General features: G+C 50.7%; 1 protein-coding gene across 2 annotated transcripts in view; it reads left to right on the top strand.

Moving 5' to 3' along the window:
- LOC122373945 (cytochrome P450 4V2-like) overlaps positions 1–25,490 on the top strand; it is a 108,248-nt gene that overhangs the window by 577 nt on the left and 82,181 nt on the right. The gene's annotated exons all lie outside the window — the stretch shown is intronic.

Here is a 25,490-nt window from a genome sequence, read left to right as displayed (position 1 = left end):
GAAGTGCAATATAACCTAATGGGACGGCGCGGGTCCCATGGCTAGAGGGGAGAAAGCTCTGCAAGCTGCATGGTCATATCTTTTCCTATCCAGGTCTTGTCTTTGGTGTTGTCATCACCAGTTTCGTTTAGGCTATTATCGTGTGGAGAACGTCACTGAAGCCTGCGCAATCAGCTTCCTTCCGCTTTAAGTACAGTCCACAGCAGAAGTAATGTGCGGTTTCAGTCAGAGGTATGTTCTGCTTCTGAAGCTTATGAACGACTAGCGAGACTACAATGAAACTTTGAATGTAGCTTAGATGTATCGTCACCCTTGCAGCTGCAACTTTATCTATTGACATTTTCTTTTCGATCACTCCGCATTAAAAAATCGCCAGTCAAAGCCATCCATTGAGATTGGTAAAACCACACATCACTTTAGCGGTGGGCTGTACAGTCTGTCTTAAAAGTACCGCGCAAAGTGACGGTGGATCCATCAACCCTAACCGAGGAAGGGCCTGTGTTAACCCTCGCATGTGTAGGGGGGGGGGGTCGGATGGACCCCCCCCCCCATGGTTTTTCGCGAATAACTCGCGTAAAAAGCGGCCGATCGCGACGAAACTTTCAGTACCCTCGCATTGATCAATTTTACACCTACCCTGAAAATTTCATGACCCTGACCCAAATGACCTTTGACCCGTGACCTCTTTTCCGAGACCATGTTTGGCCGGAATCGCGATTCGGCGTACGTCGGCTCGCATTAGCCGCGCGTTTGCAAGCTTTTCGTGGTTTCAAACGTTCAAACATGTGATGTGATGTTGCTCCCATGCATTAGGGTGGGTGTCAAGGTCACCTGAAGGTCAGGTCAGGTCATTGACCTTTGGTGACCTCGGGTGACCTCGGTTCACTTTTTCGAGTTTTACATGTTTCTAGGCTAGTTTTTGGAGCTGAATTCGAATTTAGCAACCATTTGAACATTTACGAAGTAGTTTTGGTGCCTTCGTAACATGTTACGAAGCTGTCAGAGGCGGTTGACACGTACTACAAATACCCGTCACGACGCCTACTGGTTGACCTGACCTGACCTGACCCGACCTGGTCTAAATGCTTAAAGACATCATCTGTGATCAAAACTAACACGATATTCGTGATCAGCACCCCGAAAAACCCCTTAGCAGCCACACTTTACGACTTTCTAATAGGTCCCGATTTTCCCGACTTTGGGTCATTGACCTGACCTGGAAGGTCAACCAATGACCTAGGACCTTAAAATTGGGTATCATCGGCTTCCTCTCGTCACGGGCAACACGCTCGTTTTTTCCGCGAAGCTCTAGCTCGATTAGGGGCCAAACGGCAAGGGGGGGTCCAACCGACCCCCCCCCTACACATTAGAAGCTGGAAAACGCCGCACACATGCGAGGGTTAATTTGAAAGTCACCGAATCAATTGACCTGGGGAATGGACGAGGATATCCATTGTTTCGGTGACTCAAATCCAGCAGTCCTTCCTCGGTCAGGCTTGATGGATCCACTGTTACTTTGCGCGGTACTTTTAAGACAGACTGTACATACATATCTTGCGCCGGGCCGGGGGTGTTTGAACACCCCCCTGCGGTTTTTCGCAGATATCTCAAAAACTTTTCTGACACACCTGTTAACCCGGCAGTTGCTGGGGTATTTCGCCACCCACCGTTTGCTGGGGGGGGGGGCGTTAAACGCCCCCAGCCGATAACTCAAGAACCAATAGGCGCAGCGAAACGCACGAGGCGGCAAACGAAAGAACGCGACGAGACGCTTCAGATGAGTACTTTAAAGTTGAATTTTGAGGTCACAGCTCGGGTCAAGGTCAGGTCAAACACCTGAAATCGGCCTTTCAGTAGCATGGACTTCAGGACTTCGCAATGGGCGCCTCTCGTCATAAACTCTGTCAAAACGGTGCACAATCCATCATATAAGGCCTACAAGAGTGTCAGCTCCATGTAGGGGTCAGTCAAGCATAGGTCAGGGTCAAGGTCACTGGTCAGGTCAACCCGGTAGGCACATATCCTCGAAAATCAAAACTGATATTCGCATCATGTGACACATGTTTTATGGGTAATTTTGGGCGTAGAGCACGATAGTGACATTCATTTTATCATATGTGTACGTGTTTTGCTAAAAAAGTTCAATTTAAGAAATTCGTGTATCATGGTCGTGAAGTAGTCACGAGAAATTGCCAAGATTCAGTTCAAGATTTTGGAAAATGCGCAACGATAATCAATAATTGAAGATAGCCATTTGATTGTTCATGGTATTGGCAGTCTAATGGCGTTTACGGCATGTCTGTATGTCTATTTTGTGATTTTATATGATTTTTTGAACATATGCCGTTTTTGGTCGAAAAGTCAGAAATCATGACGTCACTAAAACCTCGATATCTCAAAAACTTTCCGACCGATTTTTTTAAACTTTGTCACAATAAACTTCAATCAATTCCCTACAGGCACCCAAAATTTGGCGCGCCGCACATTGTTATGCTATGGCCCGGCGAAAAAAGTGGGGGCGTTTAACGCCCCACCCCCCAGCAACTCGCGGGTTAATGCATCTTTTTCGCACCGGCACATGCTGTGAAAATTTCAGGCCCAGGACTTCATGCTCAGGTCACCAGGTCACGTCAGGTGACCTCACGTCAGAAATGTTTGAATCCCCATCATAGCTACACCCACAAAACGATCGCCTTGAAACTTTTAGAGATTGACAAGAGTAACAGTAGCCGTTTTCACGACGGGCTATCCGGCGAGTGCACCTGATTGAACCTGATTTGACCAAATCTGCACCTAATTTCTTTTACAGCAAATATCTTTATTTTATGAATTTATTTCAGTGTTTTAACCCGGCACCGCCTGGGCTATTTCCGTACCCACGACAGCCTGGGGGGGGGGGGGTCGGATCCGACCCCCCCCCCTGTTATCTCGAGAACCAATGGTCGTATCGAGCCCCGCGAGGCGGCGTTCGAAAGGTCTCTAGGAGACGTTCCCAAAGCACTCTTAAGATTTTAAGATTGAGGTCAACTTTCGGGTCAAGGCCAGGTCAAAGGTCAAATTCAGGGGTTTTGCATGATTAGGCTTACGGACAGCGGAATCGATAGCTGCTGCTCGAAACTCACCAAAAATGACCTCAAAGGCCTAGTGAAGGTACCATGTGTGTATAGGGGTCATACTAAGTACGGGTCAAGGTCAGGTCAGGTCACGAAAGGTCACGGTTTTCAATTTCTGCTACATGGGCGTGCGACACATGTTTTATGGCTTATTTTTCACGCCGAATCCGATGGTAATGGTTATATGTGACCCCAAGTCACTGTGCTGGTGATAAGTGTGCATTGAAAGCATAAAAAATCGTTTATACTATACGAGGGCTGAGAAAAAAGGTCAATTTTTCAACTTTTTATTTTTGACATAAAAATGCACTTTTCTAGACGAGCTTTGTCCCAGGAATCTAGTGGTGCCATTTGTTTTCACATGCGATGTTCAGAAGTACCTCTAATTCACGAAAATGCTTATGACGTCACCATGCCCTATACATGTTGGAGCTATTTTTTACAATTTGGGGGTCAAAAAACAAGATAGAAAGTTGAAATTTGGGGCATCTAATGTTCTAATAGAGCTCTACAACATATACTCCGGTTTTTTGGAAATTCCTAAATTTTGGATTTTATTAGCTGTTTTCTAAAGAATATAGTTTTTTGAATTTTTAGGGGTAAAAAACGCATTTTATGGAAAATCCGAGATAGCCATTTTAAAGAACTCGTTGAGTTGCGTCTTTTCATGTCCTTAATTTGCAATTTGCTTTAAACCCTGATTTTTGGCGATTTTTTAAACATTTACCACTTTTTGACTAAAAACGCCATGTAGTTACATCACTAAAATCGATATATCTAAAAAAAAAATGGAAATTTTTTCTTAAAAATTGCATAGGAGACGTCAAATTGATGGGGGAGAAGGTATGCCAAGTTTCAAGTAGATAGCGAAAGTGGTTCATGAGTTATTCAAGAAAAACGGAGGGGGGGGGGGGTCGGATCCGACCCCCCCAGGCGGTCGCGGGTTAACCCGCGCCCGGCTGGGGGTCCTGGATTTCCACGCCCTGCTGGGGGGGGGGGGGTGGTGTTTGAACATTCCCCTTCTAACTCGGCTCCTGGGCCACGTAGCGATACGCGGAAGGCGGCGTTCGAAAGAGCGTCAAAAATAATGAGGAAATCACTTCAGTCAATTTTTGGTCAGGTCAAAGGTCAGGTCACCAGAGGTCATTGAAGGCAAAATTTCGCCGATTTCCAGGTCGAATGTCGACAATTTCCAAGAAGCCAACCCATAACTCGGGAACAAATAGAGCTACAGCGCTGCGGAAAAGCGCATTCGATAGCCCTATTAACGCGCTTTCTGAGTGATTATCTCATATTTGACCTAACGTCAACGGTTTTGCCTGCAGGGGGCAAAAACTGCAAAAATGGCCGATTTTTTCGGAAACAGTTTTTCTGCAATAACTTTTGACCCAAGCCTTGTACGAGCTTACTTTTACCGGCATCGTGTTCCTCTCGTCAAGACGCATCGAATGAACTATAACTTGACCTTGAAAGGTCAACTTGAAAATTTGACCTCAGGCCAAGGTCATGACCTGAACGGAAAGGGTCATGTTGCATATCAGTCGATCCGTATCGTCGAGCTGAACACATCTAAGGCGCTTTCATCGCTCTAACATGCCTCTATCAAAAGTTATTTGCGAAAAACTGTTAGATACCATTCGTGACCTAAGATGACCTCAGGGCATAAACAGGGGTCACGGACACCATTTTCATGTTCAGTGTGTCTAAACCACTTGTAATTCAGTGTTTGGGAGTGTTTATAATGTCTTTCGTCCAAAAGAGGCGCATTTCAATTTTCTCCCATTGACTTAGGGGTATAATGGGGAGGTCGCAAAATTGACCTGACCTTAGGTCATAGATATCAAAATTCTGAGATATACATTTTGTACATGCTATTGCTCTTAGCAATCGCTGAAAGTTTCAAAGCGATCGGTCACTCGGTGTAGCTATGACAGACATTGAAACTTTTTATGAGGTGAGGTCACTTAAAGTGACCTGGTGACCTGACCTTGAATGACCTTGGTCTGAAATTTTTACAACATTTGTAGAATTGATGTATGATAAGGTGTACCAAAAACCGTTTTTGAGATATTCGCGAAAAACCACAAGGGGGGGTGTTCAAACGATTCCAGGATGAAAAGTCGAAACGTTAAAAGTAAACGGATGAAAAGTCAAAAGACATTAAGTGAACAGACAGAAAGTCAACATCGCAAGAAGTCAAAGGACAGAATGTCAAATGAACAAAAAGTCAACCTGCCAAAAAGTCAACACGCCAGAAGTCAACAAGCTAAAAGTCAACACGCAAGAGGTCAAAAGACATAATGTCAAATAGACAAAAAGCCGACATGTCAAAAAGTCAACGCGCTAAAAGTCAACACGCTAAAAGTCAACACGCATAAAGTCAACGCGCAAAATGTCAACGCGCAAAAAGTCAACACGCAAAAAGTCAAGACGCTAAAAGTCAACACGCCTAAAAGTCAACACGCTAAAAGTCAACACGCGAAAGGTCAACACGCTAAAAGTCAACACGCTAAAAGTCAACATGCTTAAAAGTCAACACGCTAAAAGTCAACACACAAAAAGTCAACAAGCAAATAGTTAATAGGTGCGCGAAAAGTTGATGCGCACAATGTAGTCAACAGCAAAAAGTAGTCTTTAACAGCAGTCGTTAACTAAGTCGGTACAAGTACGCCGCAGCCCGCGTCTCCGGTCGGCGACTGACCCGCGCCGGGCCACCTGATCTCCGGCCGCCGCCCGCTGGGCGCCGGCTGCACCGCATAGTGCGTCTCGGCGCGTCCCCGTGCGTGCCCCGACACTACCGATAAGAACGCTCCTACCTATTTTTACTTTGCTTTAAAAAGTATATTGGGAATGTGAACTTATCTATATAAAGTTGGCGTACTGTGCCTGCTGGTGGCGGGGGGGGGGGGGGGCAGTTCCGATAAGGAGACGTAGAGCGGAGGCGAAGATGAAGGAGAGGGACAGTAACTGGTGGCCACAATGCGCTATACTTGTCACCTCTCTTTGGACGTCACAGCTCCGAGGTCCTAAAAAAATTGTGTTTTTAGCAATCGCATCTCGATAACTTAATTGACCTAGGTATACATTTCGATGAAAATTGGTCACCTGAATTGTATGCAGTCCGTACCTTTCGATGAAAATTGGTCACCTTAATTGTATGCAGTCCGTGAATATTAACAGGTTGTTGTCTGTTGATGCTGATATGAGCGTTCCTTCCAAGGCAGGACAATCCGACAATCACACAATTTCCTCTCGTTCCAACTTCCACCTATCTAAAAGAAACGACGCGCTTTACTATTGTACCAATTGTACCATACAATACGCTTGAACTATAATAAAAGTGTGAAATCGCCAATAGAACCCGTAACGGAATCAATTGATGAGAAACGTCTCCCTACACAATATAGGAAATTTGAACAAGCGAACCTTTCGAATTTTCTAAAACGAAGCGAATTTTACTATGTTGAATCTCGACCTCGCACACACCGATTGGGACGCTGTTTTCTCCACGCCAGCTGTCACCGATAAGTGGAGCAACTTCTTGACGACTTTTTTACCCGTTCTGAACGCCCACGCTCCCATCAGAGCCGTCAAGATCCGGAACCCTACTGCCCCTTTCGTGTCCGACGCCACTAAGGATTTGATGTGTCGCCGTCGGGGGGCGCTAGCGCGGTACGGGCACGGCTCGAGCGAATACCGCAACGCGAACAGGGCGGTACGCAGCGCTATCCGGCGTGACAGCCGTGATGACGTGGAGCGGCGCATTCGGGAGAGTGGGCGCCGGGGCATGTGGCGCATTATCAGACGTACGTGGGTAGTAGGCGGGGGTCGCGTGCTGTGCCCAGCACATCGGCGGACCACCTGAATGAGTATTTTGTCAGTGTCGGACCGCGAGTAGCTGCCGAGGTACGCGGGTCGGGTGATCTGCCGACCGCCCCTTGCCGTTTGCCGCGTGTGGGCGCCTGTGCGTTCGTGCTGGCGCCGTTGTCGCTGTCAGAGCTGCGTGCTGTCGTCTTCGGACTCAGCAGCTCGTCGGCCTGTGGCGAGGACGGTGTCAGTATTCACGTGCTCCGTGCGTGTTTTGAGTCGATCGGTGAGGTGCTCCTACATTTGCTCAACTCCAGCATTACCCAATCCGACGTCCCGCACTCCTGGAAACATTCCCTTGTTCATCCCATCTTAAAATCCGGTGATTTGTCTAGCCCGTCCAACTTCCGTCCCATATCCATCGTACCTGTCATCACCAAAATCCTAGAGCGAGCTGTCCACCAACAGCTCTATTCCTACCTGTCCGAAAACCATCTCCTATCTCCTAACCAGCACGGTTTCCGACCTCACCATTCCACGGAAACCGCGCTCGCATCCATTTCCGACCATATCCTATCCGCATCTGACCATGGAGAGGTTTCCCTTCTCTGCCTGCTGGATTTGAGCAAATGTTTTGATGTGATTGACCACTCGAAGCTCCTTTCAAAATTACAGGCGCACGGAATTGACACTTCATGGTTTTCCGCATATCTTCAAAACCACACTCAGAGCGTCAGCTTCACTGACAATCACGGTGGAATCAAAAAGTCCCGCCCGCTACCCAACAGCATCGGAGTTTTTCAGGGTTCAGCCTTAGGCCCCCTCCTCTACTGCGTCTTCGCCAACGACCTTAGTCAGTTTGCCGAAGGCGCAGTAGTAGTACAATATGCAGACGACACACAAATTCTAGTAAGCGGCAAGAAATCTCAATTTCAATCACTCGTCACTCGTATGGAGGACACATTGGCCTCTCTTGACCGTTGGTTCCGGGCCAACGGCTTAAAAGTCAACGCCGCTAAGACTCAGCTGATGCTGTTGGGCAGCCCCCAAAATCTTCGCACATTGCCTGAACTTAAAGTAAAATACCGTGATCACGAGTTGTCCCCAGTTTCCTCAGCAAAAAATCTCGGCATCATATTTGATCGTCACCTGACCTGGGGTGATCATATTACAACGCTCACGAAACGCTGCTTTGGAGTTTTGGGTGGTCTCTCGCATCTCCGGGGGCACCTACCGCCCACTGTGATCTCCGTGCTGGTCAGCGCACTGGTCATATCACAAGTTCGATACTGCATCGCAGTGTATGGTGCTGGCACCAGACACAATCTCTCTCGGATCCAAAAAATCTTAAACTACGCAGCAAAAGTCATTTTCGGCCGCAAAAAGTTCGATCATGTTTCCGATTTGATGTGCCAGTTGCGCTGGCTCAGCGCGGAGAACCTCGTCACCTACCACTCCCTGTGCCTGCTGCACAAAGTGCGGTGTCACGCCGAGCCGGAGTTGCTAGCGGGTAGTCTGGCCACCGTGGCGGAGGCGCGCGGCCGGGACGCTGCTGTCAGCACGCGGCAGGACACACTCCTGCACGTGCCGCGATCCCGTACAGAGATGGGCAAACGCCGGTTCACCTGCCGAGCGCCGGCTGCCCTCAACTCACTGCCATCGGACTTGCCCCGACTGCCCCCGGGGGCGTTCGGACAACGCCTACGCAGGCATCTGCTCGAGGAGCAGAACACTAGCAACTAGTCATCATGAGTGTCTCTCTGTATGTGTTCCCCTTTCATCTTTTATTGTATTTTATCATCATCTGTTTTACTGACGACGGGCAGTAATAGCCACATGTTCCAGTGGAATGTCCTGAATAAACTGTCTATTGTCTATTGTCTATTGTCGTATCGATAACATTCCGGGTTACTATATTTGTTGAAACAATTGCAGTAAACTGCGCCTGGGACAGCCAGTTGTCTCGAAGGATCATGTAACGCTGCCTCATGACAACCTTACGATGCGAGCGAGCTCCCACCTAGCACGTAAGTGTCAACGGATGTGTGTCAGATTTCAGCCAAGCATGCCCGTGTGACCACTGACCAGCTGAGTCGCGGTTGCGGGCCATGGGAATCCCCATCAGTCGCGCAATGGAGGCAGTCTCGCTTCAATGTCCAATGATGCAGGTTATATTGTGCAGCATCCTGCTTTATTGTGTACAGCTGTTTGTTAATGTTATCTCATGTATGTAATGACTGATGATCCAGGTGTCATTGACTTTGTCTCTTTGACTTGTCCTTTTGAGTTTTTGGATTTTGGCTTTTTTCCTTTGGATTTTTCGTAATTTGACTTTATGTCCTGTTGACTTTTCGTTTTTTGACCTTTAACCTCTTCACTTTTTGTCCTTTTGACTTTTTGTCCCTTTGATTTTTTGTCCTTTTGACTTTTTGGACTTTGACTATGTATATGTCTTTTTGACTTTTTGACCTTTTGACTTTTTATTTTGACTTCATGCCCGGTTGACTTGTTGTTTTTTGACTTTTTGTCCTTTTGACTTTCTGTCCTTTTGGTTTCTTGGATTTTGACTTTATGTCCCGTTCACTTTTTGTCGTTCGACTTTTGTCCTTTTTACTTTTTGGTAATTTGACTTTTTGCCGTTTTTACTTTTGTCTTTTGACCTTATGTCCATTTGACTTTTTGTCTTTTGACTTCTATGCTAGTTGACTTTTTGTTCATTGACTTTTTGGCAGTTTCACCTTTTATCTTTTGACGTTTTATCCTTTTTGACTTTTTGCCTTTGGACTTTCCTCTTTGTTGACCTTTTACCTGTTGACTTTTAAGATTTTTGACTTCTTGCTTTTGACGTAATATCTGTTGACTAATCATCCTTTTACCTTTTATCATTTGACTTTTTGTCCGGAACCCGTTCAAACACCCCCCCCCCAACAGGGCGTGGGTTAATTGATGATACTCTCTGATAATATGATAAAGCAGGCATATAAGCAAATAGTGCAACCCTAGCTGATAGCTACTAAGAGACACACTGAACCTGATTTGACCAAAGCTGCACCTGTCTGCACCAGATGTGCACCAAATGTGTACCAGATGGCCGTCGTGAAAACGGCAAGTATGTACAAAATGTTTATCTCGGAATTGCGATATCGTTGACCTAAGGTCAGGTCAATTTTGCGACCTCTCCATTACCTATAAGCCAATGGGAGAATATTGAAAAGAGCCTGTTTTGGACGAACGCCATTCCAAACACTCTCTAACATCGATTTACAGGTAAATTGACAAGCTGAATCGAAAATAGCACCCGTAACCTCTTTTTATGTCCCTGAGGTCATATCAGGTCATAAAAGGTCTCCAGCAGTTTTGGACAGTAACTTTTGCTAGAGACAAGCTAGAGCAATGAAAACACCTCAGATGTGTTCAGCTGGACGATGCGAATCGACTAATATGCAACATGACCCTTTCCGGTCAGGTTATGACCTTGACCTGAGGTCAAATTTTCAAGTTGACCTTTCAAGGTCAATTTATAGTTCATTCGATGCGTCTTGATGGGGGAGCACGATGCTGACAAAGTAATTGTCGTTGTAAAAGCTCCTGTAGCACTAAGGCCGTTGCGACGCTACGTCATTTTAGGACTGTAAAGAGGCTCACTTATGACGTTATAGGTCAGTGACCTGTTCTGACCTGAAAATACGGTTGTTGTGACAAGATCCGGCTTGAGTCAAAGGTCAGAGACGTGCTCTCTATCATGAGAGAGTTTTGCGAGAAAAAAAAACGTACAGGGCGCGACACCCCTGCCGCTCGGCTGGCGAGGGCTACCCATACACATATACACATATACACCGCATGTACCCCGCATGCGTTCTTATTTACCTGTTTTGCTCGCGTCACACACAGTTTTTGTAAAATATCGTGTAGATTAAAGGCTCGTCTCGCAGTCCAAATATAGGACGTACCATAAACACTATCGTACCATAAACCACCTAACTACATAGTCTGATAAAAAGTCGAGGGCCCGCCGGGCTAAGGCTGCCCACGGGCTCGGAGATAGGTAGGTACTTACAAACACTGTTCGGCAAACAGAAATGGAGACAGTGGTCTCCATTTCTCGCCGGCTTTTGGGCAAACATCCAATGGTGCAGCAATTGGTATGCATGTTGATTGTTGATTCACGTTTATTCATGTGTGATACAGTCAGAGATGCGGAGTCGAGCCTGTGATCGAGATCTTTGGCGTGATAAACATAGGGTCATAAGTGCGGTTATAATCAGTTCCAGCGTTACGGCCAGTAAGTTTTGAGTTTTGATGGCAACTGATAGTTACTAATCAGTTACTATCAGTGTTATTATCAATGATATATGTACGATCAGTTGCTAGGTACCATCAGTTATGGGACTAGAATCAGTTTTGCAGTTGCGAGTAGTTACGAAATTACGATCGGCTCCAAAGTTAGTATAATCATTTGTGTAGACAGCCATTTGTGTTATATCACGGTCAGCTGGTGAGTAACGGATAGTTCTGGAGCTTATGTTGGCTGTGGAGTGGCGTTTTTTCTGCGTAGTAGTTTATCAAATCCGCAAATGTGCTGAATTGCCATGACACATACAAATCAGTTGTAATTGGTGGTCGCTCATATGTAGTTCACGCCTCATGACTGCTGACTGCCGACGTTTTGGACGAGGTGTGCCTTATTTGCCGTTATATTTGGTGCCACTCTGGTGTACCACCTACGGGTATTTGTGTCCCCTCGCCCGTATTGGTGGGGACGCAAATACAAAAGTCTGGCCGACACAAATACGACCATATATCGGATGTCTTCGCTGGCTGAACGCCCAGCAGTTTGTTCAATACTCGTATGAGCCGTTTTTACGACGGGCTATCCAGCGAATGCACCTAATTTGACCAAATCTGCACCTAATCTCTTTTACAGCAAATATGTTTATTTTGTGAATTTATTTCAATGTTTTAAGCGAATTCTACTGTATTTCAATTTCAGTCTCAATCTATGTGATGTTTTGTTGCTATTGGAATTTGGAAGTCCATACTATATAAGAAGTAGATGCTCATCATTTGGTAAGCCGTTGATACTTCTCTCCATTTCCCAAGTTGATCTAACTTTTTTTAAAAGTTTTGGTAAAGTAGATATTCACTATTTGGTATTTGGTAATGTATCTGTTTCTCAATTGTATGCAATTGACATTACTAATTGTACTGTCTCGCAGTACCTATATTTAACATAAGCAAAGAACAACGATACAAAATAATAACGTAAGCGCAGCTCTGCGCGGCTCAAGCGTCAGCGGGCGACTCCCGCTCCGCGAGCCGGTCGTACACGGGTCATGTCACCACCAGGCGGCAGCACTGGTCCTGAGACCCGACCTCACGTGACATTACGACACCACATTCTCCTCCCCTTAACAGGACAGAACCGATAGTCCTCTGTACGCCTCACTAACGATAGTCCTCAACACGTCTCACTGAACGATAGTCCTCTACACTCATCACTCACGCTCACTCATCAAATCCGTAACGAACCGGACGTCGCACCTCGCGTCCGTACCGGGTTCTCAGCGTCGGCGACAGCGGCTGATCGGCGTCAGGTGCGGCCGGCTGCTCGGGCTGCGGCAGCTCGCTGTTCGTCTCAGCATGGTCGCGCTCAGTCTGCCTGCCATCGGCCGCAGTCTCGCCAGCTGCCTGCTGCTCCGGCTGGCTGTCGATCCGCTGCTGCGGCTGCTCGTCACGGCTGTCGGTGACCGCTCCGCCGCCGCTGGTCAACCGATCCGCGTGCACCCTCGTTCCGTCGTCGAGCACGTAGCTCGCTGGTCCCCGTCGCTCGAGCACCTTCTTCACGCGCGAGAAGCGGGGCCTGCCCTTGCGCGACTGAGGCGGAAGACGATGCCGTACCCGGTCTCCGATCTCGAAGTCCGGCTTCTTCACTCGATGCGTTTTGTCGAAGTACCTCTTCTGATACGCCTGCTTCTTCTCCACCCGACTGTGCAGCTCTCCGGGTCTCTCGGGAAGCCGTCCACCGACGTCCACCGCCGCGCTGAGCTTGCCTCTCATCGGCCTGCCGTGAAGCAGCTCTGCCGGTGTGCGTCCGGTCGTCGCCTGCACCGTGCTCCGGTACGCGAACAGGAACGCCTGCAGACATTCCGCTCTGTCAGCCTTCTGCAGGTCAGCCGTCTGAAGTGCAGCCTTGATGGACTTGTTTGCTCTCTCCACCAGGCCGGATGACTGCGGATGATACGGTGAGATCAGCACATGAGTGACGCCCACACTTCGCAGGTACGATGCAAATCGATCAGACGTGAACGCTGATCCACAGTCAGATACGACCTCCTTGGGATAGCCCTCACGACATGCCAACTTCTCGAGAAACTGAACAACAACTTCAGACGTGGGGTGCTCACAAAACCCTACTTCTATCCATTTTGAGTGATAGTCAATGGCCACAATCGCAAATCGCTGTCCAATTCGGCCACCCGCCATGGGACCAATAAAATCGAGACCCAGCTTTGCCCATGGCTCGTCAGGGAACGGTACAGGCTGCAGCGGCGCGCACCTCGGTGACGCTGTCTTGTCTGCTAGCGAGCAGACACTGCAGTTTCTCACCTGTTCTTCCACCGCCCTGTCCATCCCTGGCCACCAGTAGAGGTCTCGTAGCCTCTGTTTCGTCCGTACCATACCCTGGTGCCCCTCGTGGGCCAGCTCCACCAGCCTGGTACGGAGAGCAGTCGGTACCAGCACTCGCCCTCCTCGCAGGATGATGTCGCCGACGACGGCGAGCTCGTCCCTGCAGCGAAAGAACGGTTGCAGCTCTGGCACGCACTGACTGAAGCGTCGGGGCCACACACGGGGTATCTGATCCCTCAGCTTACCGAGCACGGGGTCAGCTCGCGACTCCGCCTTCAGCTCGTCAGCGCTCACCGCCGCTGTCTCCTCACTGAGAGCGGCGACCACCAGCTGCTCGTCCTCGGACACCACCTCCACCGGTGCCGGCAGACGCGACAGGCCGTCTGCTGGGTTGATGCTGCCCTTGACGTGCTGTACCGAAAAAGAATACTCCATCAGACGGCACGCCCAGCGAGAAATCCGCATCCCCGCTCGGCCAACACCACGTGACGTCATCAGTGTTTTGAGAGCCTGGTGATCCGTTCTGAGTACAAATTTCCTGCCCCACAGGTATTTGTGCCACTTCTCCACTGACCAGACACAAGCCAGTGCCTCCCGCTCAGTGACGCTGTACTGACGCTGGGCCTGTGACAGTGTGCTGGACGCAAAAGCGACCACGCGCTCACCTTCAGGGTGCGTCTGAGTGAGTACCGCACCGATACCGACGTCACTGGCGTCCGTTGTCACCGTCGTTGGCAGACTCGGGTCGAACATCGCCAGTGCTGAGCTCGTCAGGATCGCTTCCTTCACGTCCTCGAAGGCAGACTGCATCTCGGCCGTCCACTTGAAGGGTGGTGCGCCCTTCCTCAGCGGCCGCCGTAGCTCCTCGACTCGAGAGCTGTACCCTGGAACGAAACGGCTGTAAAACCCGAGCAGCCCCAGCATGGCTTGCAGATCCTTCACCGTACTCGGTGCCTTCAGCTCCTGCAGACCCTGAACTCGACTGGGGTTGATCTCGATACCGTCTTTCGAGACAGAGAAGCCCAGGAAACCGATCCGCTCAACTCCAAAGTGACACTTATCTGCGTTCAGCGTCACCTGGTAATCCTCCAGCTTCTCCATCACCGTCTTCAGTCTCGCGTCGTGCTCCTCCCTGGTACGACCAGCCACGATGACGTCATCCAGATACACCTGGGTACCGGGCAGGCCTCGCAGGATCGTCTCCATCAGCTTCTGAAAACAGCTGGGTAACGACCGCATACCGTAGCAGCATCTGCGATACCGGAACACGCCCTCGTGCGTCACGAACGCCGTCAGGTTCCGCGAGTCCTCGTGCAGCATCAGTTGGTGATAGGCGGCTTTCATGTCTAGCGTCGAGAACACAGTAGCCCCCACCAACTGATCAAGCATCTCCTGCATGTCCGGTAACGGATACCCACTGGTGGAGACTGCCTCATTGACGACTCGCAGATCCACACACAATCTGATCTGACCTGACCTGCGGCGAGAAACGACGATCGGCGAGATCCAGGGTGATCCGTCTACTCTCTCGATGATTTGCTGCTCTTCCAGTTCCTGCAGATGTCGCTTCACCTCCTCCCGGATGGCGAACGGTAGCGGCCTCAGCTTCTGCTGGACCGGAACGGCGTCACCTCGCAGCTGAACCCTGTGAACAAACCCTCTGATGGGCGGCAGCACGTTCGTCGTCTCATTAACTGACCTCGGTGCGGCGTCGGCTACCGCACAGACGACTGAGCCGTCCTTCACGGAGATGTGAAGACTCCTCTGAAGATCGCGTCCGAGCAGCGCTGTGCTGCCGTCCGCCACGTACAGAGAGCTCTGACAGCTCCGGCCGTCCTCGGTCTCCATCGTCACCGCAATCACGCCTGCCACCGCCAGCCGGCTGCCTCCAAACGCCTGCAGTCGGGAGGTGGTTGGCTGCAGAGGAACGTGAGTCAGTTGCTGCTCATACACTTGTCTGGGTACGATCGACACTGCTGCTCCCGTGTCTACCAGCATGTTCATCCAACACCCAGCTATCTTCACCTTCATTTTCAGAGCGCAGTCATTCTGAGTCACAGCGAGAATGTGCACGGCATCATTTTCATCAACAGATCGCACGGGTGTTACTTTTGAGCGACATCTCACTGCAAAGTGCCCAACTGCACCACATTTCCTGCACTTCTTCCCCTTAGCAGGACAGTCATCATCAGTGGATACGTGTCCCAGTCGCCCACATGCATAGCATGACTTGCCTTTTGTGTGCTGACCCACCGGCGCCGATGACGTCTTCCGAGTCGCGAGAGCCACCTCGACCGGCGCTGAGGCTGCTGAGGCGGGGTGGTCACGCCGCCTGGCTCCACCTCCCTCTCCGAACAGACGCTGTCTGTCCACGGCCCGGTCCTCCGCCAGAGCTATGGACTCAAGGCGCTGTAGCGTCAGCTGGTCCTCCACACACAAGCGATCACGCAGGCGACCAGACACACATCCTTCAACAAACTGATCACGGATCATTTCATCTTCTAAAGCCCCGAAAGCACAATGTCTGCTCTGTTCCCTCAGATTCGTCAAAAATACAGTGACTGTTTCACCCGGCTTCTGACGGCATCTACGAAACTTTATCCTCTCAGACATGACATCTCTAGGCTTTTCAAACAGTTGCTGGAGTAGCGAGAGACAATCTGACATCACATTACCTTGTGACTCATGCTTCACCTGCGGTGCTGTCTCCGTCCCGCTAGCTCCCGGTTCGCTCGTCCCGCTGACCTCTGTTGTCGCCGGAGGGCACGCCGTGACCCGATGTTGTGCCGCAGTGGCCGCCTCGGCCGCCACCCGGTACCGACGCCGACCCTCCTGCCCCAGGCAGTGTAACAGGAGCGCTTGCTGCCGAGCTGGATCCCACTGCGACCAGCCGATGGCTGTCGCGTACAGTTCGAAGTCTGCATACCAGGCCGACCAAGGGATGCTTGCAGTCGCTGCCGTGGCCAGAAATGGTCCCGGTGGACGAATCCCTTCCATCTTGCTGCTGGTGCCAGATCTTCTCTCACTGTTCACTGATCACTGATCACTGATCACTGATCCTCGTCGCCAGAATTATGTACTGTCTCGCAGTACCTATATTTAACATAAGCAAAGAACAACGATACAAAATAATAACGTAAGCGCAGCTCTGCGCGGCTCAAGCGTCAGCGGGCGACTCCCGCTCCGCGAGCCGGTCGTACACGGGTCATGTCACCACCAGGCGGCAGCACTGGTCCTGAGACCCGACCTCACGTGACATTACGACACCACACTAATAAAGACTGCTAAATGATTATGAGAATCTGATGAATGCGCATTGCATGAGCGTCTGGACGGATTCTTACTTTTTCTTTGAATTTTGAATTCAACATTGGAAAATGCGCAGAAAATGCGATCCATCAATTATTGTACATATAACAAAAAAGGCATTTACCGTGAATACGCCCGAACAGGTTTTGAAACCGGGCACCGATATGTCATGTCATTGCGCAGAGAATGGTGCGTCGAAGGCCGTCCAGAGGATATTTTGGGCAGAGACGCAGACGTAGCTAGGTCACGTGAACTCCAGCACACAGAAGTATGCACATACTGCGTCACTGGTCAGTGACGCAACTAATGTGACCGCCCTCCGTTCAGCGAAGCACAGCTGCATACTGTCCAAAGTGGGACGCGGAGCGCTGCACCTTTTCCAGAAGCCTGAGGTTTCCAAACGTTAACCCGCGCCCCGCTGGGGGGGGGGGGCAGAATCTGCCCCCCTCCCGTTTTTCGCCAATAACTTCTAAACGCGTTACGCCAGCGACGTCAAACTTTCAGTACCTTATCATACATCAATTTGACATGTTCCCTGAAAATTTGAGCGAAATCCGTCGGAATTTTTTTTGAGAAATTGACGTTTTAGTGACGTCATGTTCGCCATTTTCGCCTCAAAAACGGCAAAATTTCAAACACCGCTAACATCTTCATTTTTAAAGGAATCAAGACGTAACAAAAAAGTTATACGTGATTCTACTTTGTCTATCAAATGGCTATCTCGATTTTTTGAAAATTTTGGATTTTGGCCAAATTTTTTCCAAAAAACTGATTTTTTGGGGAAAATATTTATAAAATCCAAAATTTTGAGTTTATCGAAAAAACCGGAATATATGTCAAAGAAGTGGTCTATGTGCACCTACATACCAATTTTTAGAAGAATCGGTTCAAAAATGTGGGAGTTATTCAAAATTTTATGACGTCACGACAAACAAAATTTTTGAAAAAATGATTTTTTTGGAAGTTCTAGACCTCGTACGGAAACAAAAATAGCACCATTCGATTTGCCGTGAAAAACTGCATCGGATAGACACCTTTTTAGGCCTTTTTTTTTTTTTTTTTTTTTTTTATAAATTTAGTCCGAACCTTTTGATGGGAAGGATTCACAAGGACAGAGCCACCGCTAAGCGAAGCTTGTTGCGGTGACCCTGCCCTCTACCCTCCGATCGCGCAATTCCAGTTCTATGGCAGAATTTAGAGTCCAAAGTTTAACGTGCGCACATAGCCGCGCACGGCCGGTCCCCTCACTGACTTCACCTGGCTACGGCCTGCCACCAACCGCAACCATACCTGTCAGGAGGCCCATAAATGTCAAGCGCCCGTCGCGCTTCGAACCCGGACTGTTGTAACCGGGAACGCGTGCTCTCACCACGCGGAGTCCAACGCTCTACCAACTGAGCTACGGGACCGGCTTAACAACCAACCGGCCTTAACAACCAACTTCAAAATTTGACCTCACTTGACCTGACCTTGACCTGACCTCGACCTGAAATTCATCCAGAGGTGGTCCATATCACTTATTGAGTGTGCCTATTGAATTCCATGAGTAAAATGACCCATAAAACATGTGTCGCACATGCCCTTTTCTATATTTTGTTTTTGGTGACCTGACCTGACCTGACCTGACCTTGACCTTGATCTTTGAATGACATTATATGCAACGAACATTGTCTTGGTAGTCTAAGAACACCTTTTGGGCAATCAGTCTCAGTCCATTCTTCGGCAACTACGGTGCAAGGCCGATACTATAGAAACTTGCATTTTGTACCCTTGACCTGACCTTGACCTGACCTCTGACCTACTTAAGGAAAAAAATTTGGGCTCTTAAGATCCGCCTTGTTGAGAGCTTTCGATTGCCGTTTTCCCCGTCTTTCTACGACCATCGGTTCGGAAGTTAGACAGGGGGGGCAGAATCTGCCCCCCCAGCAGGGCGCGTATGGCTGAATAGCCCAGCGGGGCGCGGGTTAACTATCGACGGCCGAGGGGGAGGGGGGAGGGTGCCGCCCCTCCCCTATAGTTTTTTTTTCGCGAATGCTCCGACACGCTGGCGATGGATAGCTGAAGCTTAGCATACCTGACCTTTGATTCAAGCCGTATCTTCTGATACCAACCTCATTTTCGAGTCAGGTCAGGTCACTGACCTTTGGCGTCATAAGTGAACCTCTGCAAGGTCTTCAGATATGGCGCAGCTTCCCAACACCCTCACTGCCAGAGGAGCTTTCACAGGGAGATGAAACTCTCAGGACCTAATATCCATTAGGAGTCTCACAACTTGTACCTATATCTCGGATTTTTTCCTAATCATCAAATGAGGTAAGGTCATTTTCGTGACCTCACCATTATAAGTCAATGGGGAAAAATTGAAGCCCGGAATTTTTGGAGCCCGGAACGATCTCAAACGATCTGAATCACACGAAATCGTGATTTCATGCAATCCTTGCCAGCTTCGATGCCTCACTTTTGCCATGCTGACCTTGCGTGACGTCATTTCTGATGTCACTAGGGTCATAAGAGTTTTTCGTCAATAACTCCTAATCTAATTGAGCTAGCGAGTCGCGGAAGCCACCAATGGACTCAGGAAGGCCTGCCAAATTGAATGATATGCGACATGACCTCCTTCGACCTAGTTCGTGACCTTGGGGGCTCTGACCTGATCGTGAACCGAGGTCAACACCTAAAGTTGACCTCACCGAAACAAAAAGTATACCATTCGACGCACATGATCAGGGCGAACACAATGCTGGCAAAATCGCGGCTATGGGATCATTTTTGTTGCGAAGTTATTTGCCGAAAACCGAACCTGCACCTTGGGTCACTTGACCTGACCTCAGAGGTCACCGTTTGACCTTAGACCTTCAAATCGAGCAGCGATCGCAGCATCTTTTAACAACGCACACGCTCGTTTTTTCCGCGACGCGCTAGCTCCATTAGGGGCGAAACGGCGAGGGGGGGTCGTACCCGCCCCTCCTCCTCGGCCAGCGCGTATGTAGAAAACCAATAGGCCCGGTGAGGGATTAACCCTCGCCGGACCTATTGGTTTTCTACATACGCGCCGGCCGAGGGGGGGGGGGGCGGGTACGACCCCCCCCCCCCCCCTCGCCGTTTCGCCCCTGGTGGAGCTAGCGCGTCGCGGAAAAAACGAGCGTGTGCGCCGTTACGAGACGCAGAGATTGGTACCCGATTTTAAGGTCCTAGGTCAACCGGTGACCTCTGAGGTCAGGTCAAGTGCCCCAAGGTACGGTTCAGTTTTTGGTGAATAACTTCGCAAAAAAACGGCCGCAGAGCGCCGATTTTGGCAGCATCGTGTTCGTCTCGCTCAACGCGTCGAATGGTATACTTTTTGTCCGGGTCAGGTCAACTTGGGGTGTTGACCTCAGGTCAAGGTCAGGTCAGCACCCCCAGGTTACGAAGTTGGTCGAAAGAGGTCATGTCGCATATCATTCGATTCGGCAGGTCTTCCTGAGTCCATTGGTGGCTTTTCCGACTCGCTAGCTCAATTTGATCAAGAGTTATTGACGAAAAACGAATATGACCTTGATGACGTCATAAATGACGTCACGCAAGGTCAACATTGCAAAAGTGACGCATCTAACCTTGCAAGGAGTGCATCAAATCACGATTCTGTGTGCTTGAGATAGTTGGAGATCGTTCCCGGCGCCAGAATAGCAGTTTTCATTTTCCCCATTGACTTATAATGGTGAGGTCACGAAAATGACCTGACCTCATATGACCTTTAGGAAAAATCCGAGATATACAAGTTGTGGGACTCATAATGGATACTAGATCCTGCAAGTTTCATTTCCCTGTGACATCTCCTCTGGCAGTGAGGGCGTTGCGAAGTTGCGACATCTGAAGACCGTGCAGAGGTTCACTTATGACGTCATAGGTCAGTGACCTGACCTGACCCAAAAATGCGGTTGGTGTCAAAAGATGCGGCTTGGATCAAAGGTCAGGTATGCCAAGTTTCAGCTCTCTATCGCCAGCGTGTTCGGAGCTATCGCGAAAAAACCCTATGGGGGGGGGCGGCACCCGCCCCCCCCCCCTCGGCCGGCGAGGGTTAAACAGTGCCTGACTGCAGTAGAAAGTTAGTGCCAAGCTGCAAATCAGCTTTATCCGTTTCAAGTATGCAGCATTTGAATGCCCTTCTGAATGTGTGACGTCAGCGCAGATCTAACGATTTTAAATATTTTACTAAAACGTTTTGTAGCACGCGGTGGTATATGCTGCTTTGCGCGCGACAAGTGCCGCACTTACAGCTGCCAAAACTATTGCTTCCAAATAAAGTCACTAGGAAGAGCGGAGATTCCAAAAAGTAAACAAAAGTAAAAGTCTAATATCATGAAAACCGGTGAATATATTTCGGTGAAATTTGGTTGATATTCGTTTTCGCTCTTTCTGAAAAGAGCGACATCACTTTCATGCCAATTCATTAAATTTTTGAAGGTTGGAGGGTCCCTTGAAATGCAATCAATCGAAGACGAAATGATTTTCAGTTTTGTGATGTCATCTACATAGACTGTGCCTTTCGGGATAACTCTTTTGCTGTGTATTTCAAAATTTCTGCAACATGAAAATTTCGAAAGTAGGTATTTCATTATTTTGCCAACATCCGCCATCACCTCTTATCGCTGTAATACGATCTCACACTACATGAGCTGTTCAACACAACCCAGACTGGCCAGTCATCACACTGATAACATAACTAACACAGACCGCCTAACCCCAGATGGATGATCAGCAGACGCTGGACAGACCGCAGTGTGATGGATTACACCCGGATCCAGGGGCAGCATCTGGCCCCCAGCGGCGCTAATTGCTAAACACAGACGCCCAGGGTGGTGTAACACCAGTACACCGTGTACTGGTGTATGGGGGGCGCGGCGGGGGCCGGCGAGCGGCGACCTTTGACCGGACGGCCCGCCTGGGTCGTGTCGCCGTCGCGTGTCGCCGAGTTATGGCGGTGTCTGTGCGGTCTCAGAGGGGTGTGTACTGTGTACTGTGTACCGCGTGGCGCCGATTTATGGCGGTGTCTGTGCGGTCTCAGAGGGGTGTGTACTGTGTACTGTGTACCGCGTGTCGCCGAGTTATGGCGGCGTCTGTGCGGTCTCAGAGGGGTGTGTACTGTGTACTGTGTACCGCGTGTCGCCGAGTTATGGCGGCGTCTGTGCGGTCTCAGAGGGGTGTGTACTGTGTACTGTGTACCGCGTGTCGCCGATTTATGGCGGCGTCTGTGCTGTCTCAGAGGGGTGTGTACTGTGTACTGTGTACCGCGTGTCGCCGAGTTATGGCGGTGTCTGTGCGGTCTCAGAGGGGTGTGTACTGTGTACTGTGTACCGCGTGTCGCCGAGTTATGGCGGTGTCTGTGCGGTCTCAGAGGGGGGTGTTGTACTGTGTACTGTGTACTGCGTGTCGCCGAGTTATGGTGGCGTCTGTGCGGTCTCAGAGGGGTGTGTACTGTGTACCGCGTGTCGCCGAGTTATGGCGGCGTCTGTGCGGTCTCAGAGGGGTGTGTACTGTGTACTGTGTACCGCGTGTCGCCGAGTTATGGCGGCGTCTGTGCGGTCTCAGAGGGGTGTGTACTGTGTACTGTGTACCGCGTGTCGCCGAGTTATGGCGGTGTCTGTGCGGTCTCAGAGGGGTGTGTACTGTGTACTGTGTACCGCGTGTCGCCGAGTTATGGCGGTGTCTGTGCTGTCTCAGAGGGGTGTGTACTGTGTACTGTGTACCGCGTGGCGCCGAGTTATGGCGGCGTCTGTGCGGTCTCAGAGGGGTGTGTACTGTGTACTGTGTACCGCGTGTCGCCGAGTTATGGCGGTGTCTGTGCGGTCTCAGAGGGGTGAGTACTGTGTACTGTGTACCGCGTGTCGCCGAGTTATGGCGGTGTCTGTGCGGTCTCAGAGGGGTGTGTACTGTGTACTGTGTACCGCGTGTCGCCGATTTATGGCGGCGTCTGTGCTGTCTCAGAGGGGTGTGTACTGTGTACTGTGTACCGCGTGTCGCCGAGTTATGGCGGTGTCTGTGCGGTCTCAGAGGGGTGTGTACTGTGTACTGTGTACCGCGTGTCGCCGAGTTATGGCGGTGTCTGTGCGGTCTCAGAGGGGGGTGTTGTACTGTGTACTGTGTACTGCGTGTCGCCGAGTTATGGTGGCGTCTGTGCGGTCTCAGAGGGGTGTGTACTGTGTACTGTGTACTGCGTGTCGCCGAGTTATGGCGGCGTCTGTGCGGTCTCAGAGGGGTGTGTACTGTGTACTGTGTACTGCGTGTCGCCGAGTTATGGCGGCGTCTGTGCGGTCTCAGAGGGGTGTGTACTGTGTACTGTGTACTGCGTGTCGCCGAGTTATGGCGGCGTCTGTGCGGTCTCAGAGGGGTGTGTACTGTGTACTGTGTACCGCGTGTCGCCGAGTTATGGCGGTGTCTGTGCGGTCTCAGAAAGGTGTGTACTGTGTACTGTGTACCGCGTGTCGCCGAGTTATGGCGGCGTCTGTGCGGTCTCAGAGGGGTGTGTACTGTGTACTGTGTGCTGTGTACCGCGTGTCGCCGAGTTATGGCGGCGTCTGTGCGGTCTCAGAGGGGTGTGTACTGTGTACTGTGTACCGCTTGTCGCCGAGTTATGGCGGTGTCTGTGCGGTCTCAGAGGGGTGTGTACTGTGTACTGTGTGCTGTGTACCGCGTGTCGCCGAGTTATGGCGGTGTCTGTGCGGTCTCAGAGGGGTGTGTACTGTGTACTGTGTGCTGTGTACCGCGTGTCGCCGAGTTATGGCGGCGTCTGTGCGGTCTCAGAGGGGTGTGTACTGTGTACTGTGTACCGCTTGTCGCCGAGTTATGGCGGCGTCTGTGCGGTCTCCGAGGGGTGTGTACTGTGTACTGTGTACCGCTTGTCGCCGAGTTATGGCGGTGTCTGTGCGGTCTCAGAGGGGTGTGTACTGTGTACTGTGTGCTGTGTACCGCGTGTCGCCGAGTTATGGCGGTGTCTGTGCGGTCTCAGAGGGTTGTGTACTATGTACTGTGTACCGCGTGTCGCCGAGTTATGGCGGCGTCTGTGCGGTCTCAGAGGGGGGTGTACTGTGTACTGTGTACCGCGTGTCGCCGTGTTATGGCGGCGTCTGTGCTGTCTCAGAGGGGTGTGTACTGTGTACTGTGTACCGCGTGTCGCCGAGTTATGGCGGCGTCTGTGCGGTCTCAGAGGGGTGTGTACTGTGTACTGTGTACTGTGTACCGCGTGGAGCCGAGTTATGGCGGTGTCTGTGCGGTCTCAGAGGGGTGTATACTGTGTACTGTGTACTGTGTACCGCGTGTCGCCGAGTTATGGCGGCGTCTGTGCGGTCTCAGAGGGGTGTGTACTGTGTACTGTGTACTGTGTACCGCGTGGCGCCGAGTTATGGCGGTGTCTGTGCGGTCTCAGAGGGGTGTGTACTATGTACTGTGTACCGCGTGTCGCCGAGTTATGGCGGTGTCTGTGCGGTCTCAGAGGGGTGTGTACTGTGTACTGTGTACCGCGTGTCGCCGAGTTATGGCGGTGTCTGTGCGGTCTCAGAGGGGTGTGTACTGTGTACCGTGTACCGCGTGTCGCCGAGTTATGGCGGCGTCTGTGCGGTCTCAGAGGGGGGTGTACTGTGTACTGTGTACCGCGTGTCGCCGAGTTATGGCGGTGTCTGTGCGGTCTCAGAGGGGTGTGTACTGTGTACTGTGTTCTGTGTACCGCGTGTCGCCGAGTTATGGCGGTGTCTGTGCGGTCTCAGAGGGGTGTGTACTGTGTACTGTGTACCGCGTGTCGCCGAGTTATGGCGGTGTCTGTGCGGTCTCAGAGGGGTGTGTACTGTGTACTGTGTACCGCGTGTCGCCGAGTTATGGCGGTGTCTGTGCGGTCTCAGAGGGGTGTGTACTGTGTACCGTGTACCGCGTGTCGCCGAGTTATGGCGGCGTCTGTGCGGTCTCAGAGGGGGGTGTACTGTGTACTGTGTACCGCGTGTCGCCGAGTTATGGCGGTGTCTGTGCGGTCTCAGAGGGGTGTGTACTGTGTACTGTGTTCTGTGTACCGCGTGTCGCCGAGTTATGGCGGTGTCTGTGCGGTCTCAGAGGGGTGTGTACTGTGTACTGTGTTCTGTGTACCGCGTGTCGCCGAGTTATGGCGGTGTCTGTGCGGTCTCAGAGGGGTGTGTACTGTGTACTGTGTTCTGTGTACCGCGTGTCGCCGAGTTATGGCGGTGTCTGTGCGGTCTCAGAGGGGTGTGTACTGTGTTCTGTGTACCGCGTGTCGCCGAGTTATGGCGGTGTCTGTGCGGTCTCAGAGGGGTGTGTACTGTGTACTGTGTTCTGTGTACCGCGTGTCGCCGAGTTATGGCGGTGTCTGTGCGGTCTCAGAGGGGTGTGTACTGTGTACTGTGTACCGCGTGTCGCCGAGTTATGGCGGTGTCTGTGCGGTCTCAGAGGGGTGTGTACTGTGTACTGTGTGCTGTGTACCGCGTGTCGCCGAGTTATGGCGGCGTCTGTGCGGTCTCAGAGGGGTGTGTACTGTGTACTGTGTACCGCGTGTCGCCGAGTTATGGCGGCGTCTGTGCGGTCTCAGAGGGGTGTGTACTGTGTACTGTGTGTACCGCGTGTCGCCGAGTTATGGCGGCGTCTGTGCGGTCTCAG

This window comes from Amphibalanus amphitrite, unplaced genomic scaffold, assembly GCF_019059575.1.
Source record: "Amphibalanus amphitrite isolate SeventyFive unplaced genomic scaffold, NRLGWU_Aamphi_draft 001577F_arrow, whole genome shotgun sequence".
Lineage (NCBI taxonomy): Eukaryota > Metazoa > Arthropoda > Thecostraca > Balanomorpha > Balanidae > Amphibalanus > Amphibalanus amphitrite.
The sequence above is the reverse complement of the archived record's forward strand: the minus strand, read 5'-3'. Positions and strand labels throughout refer to the sequence as shown.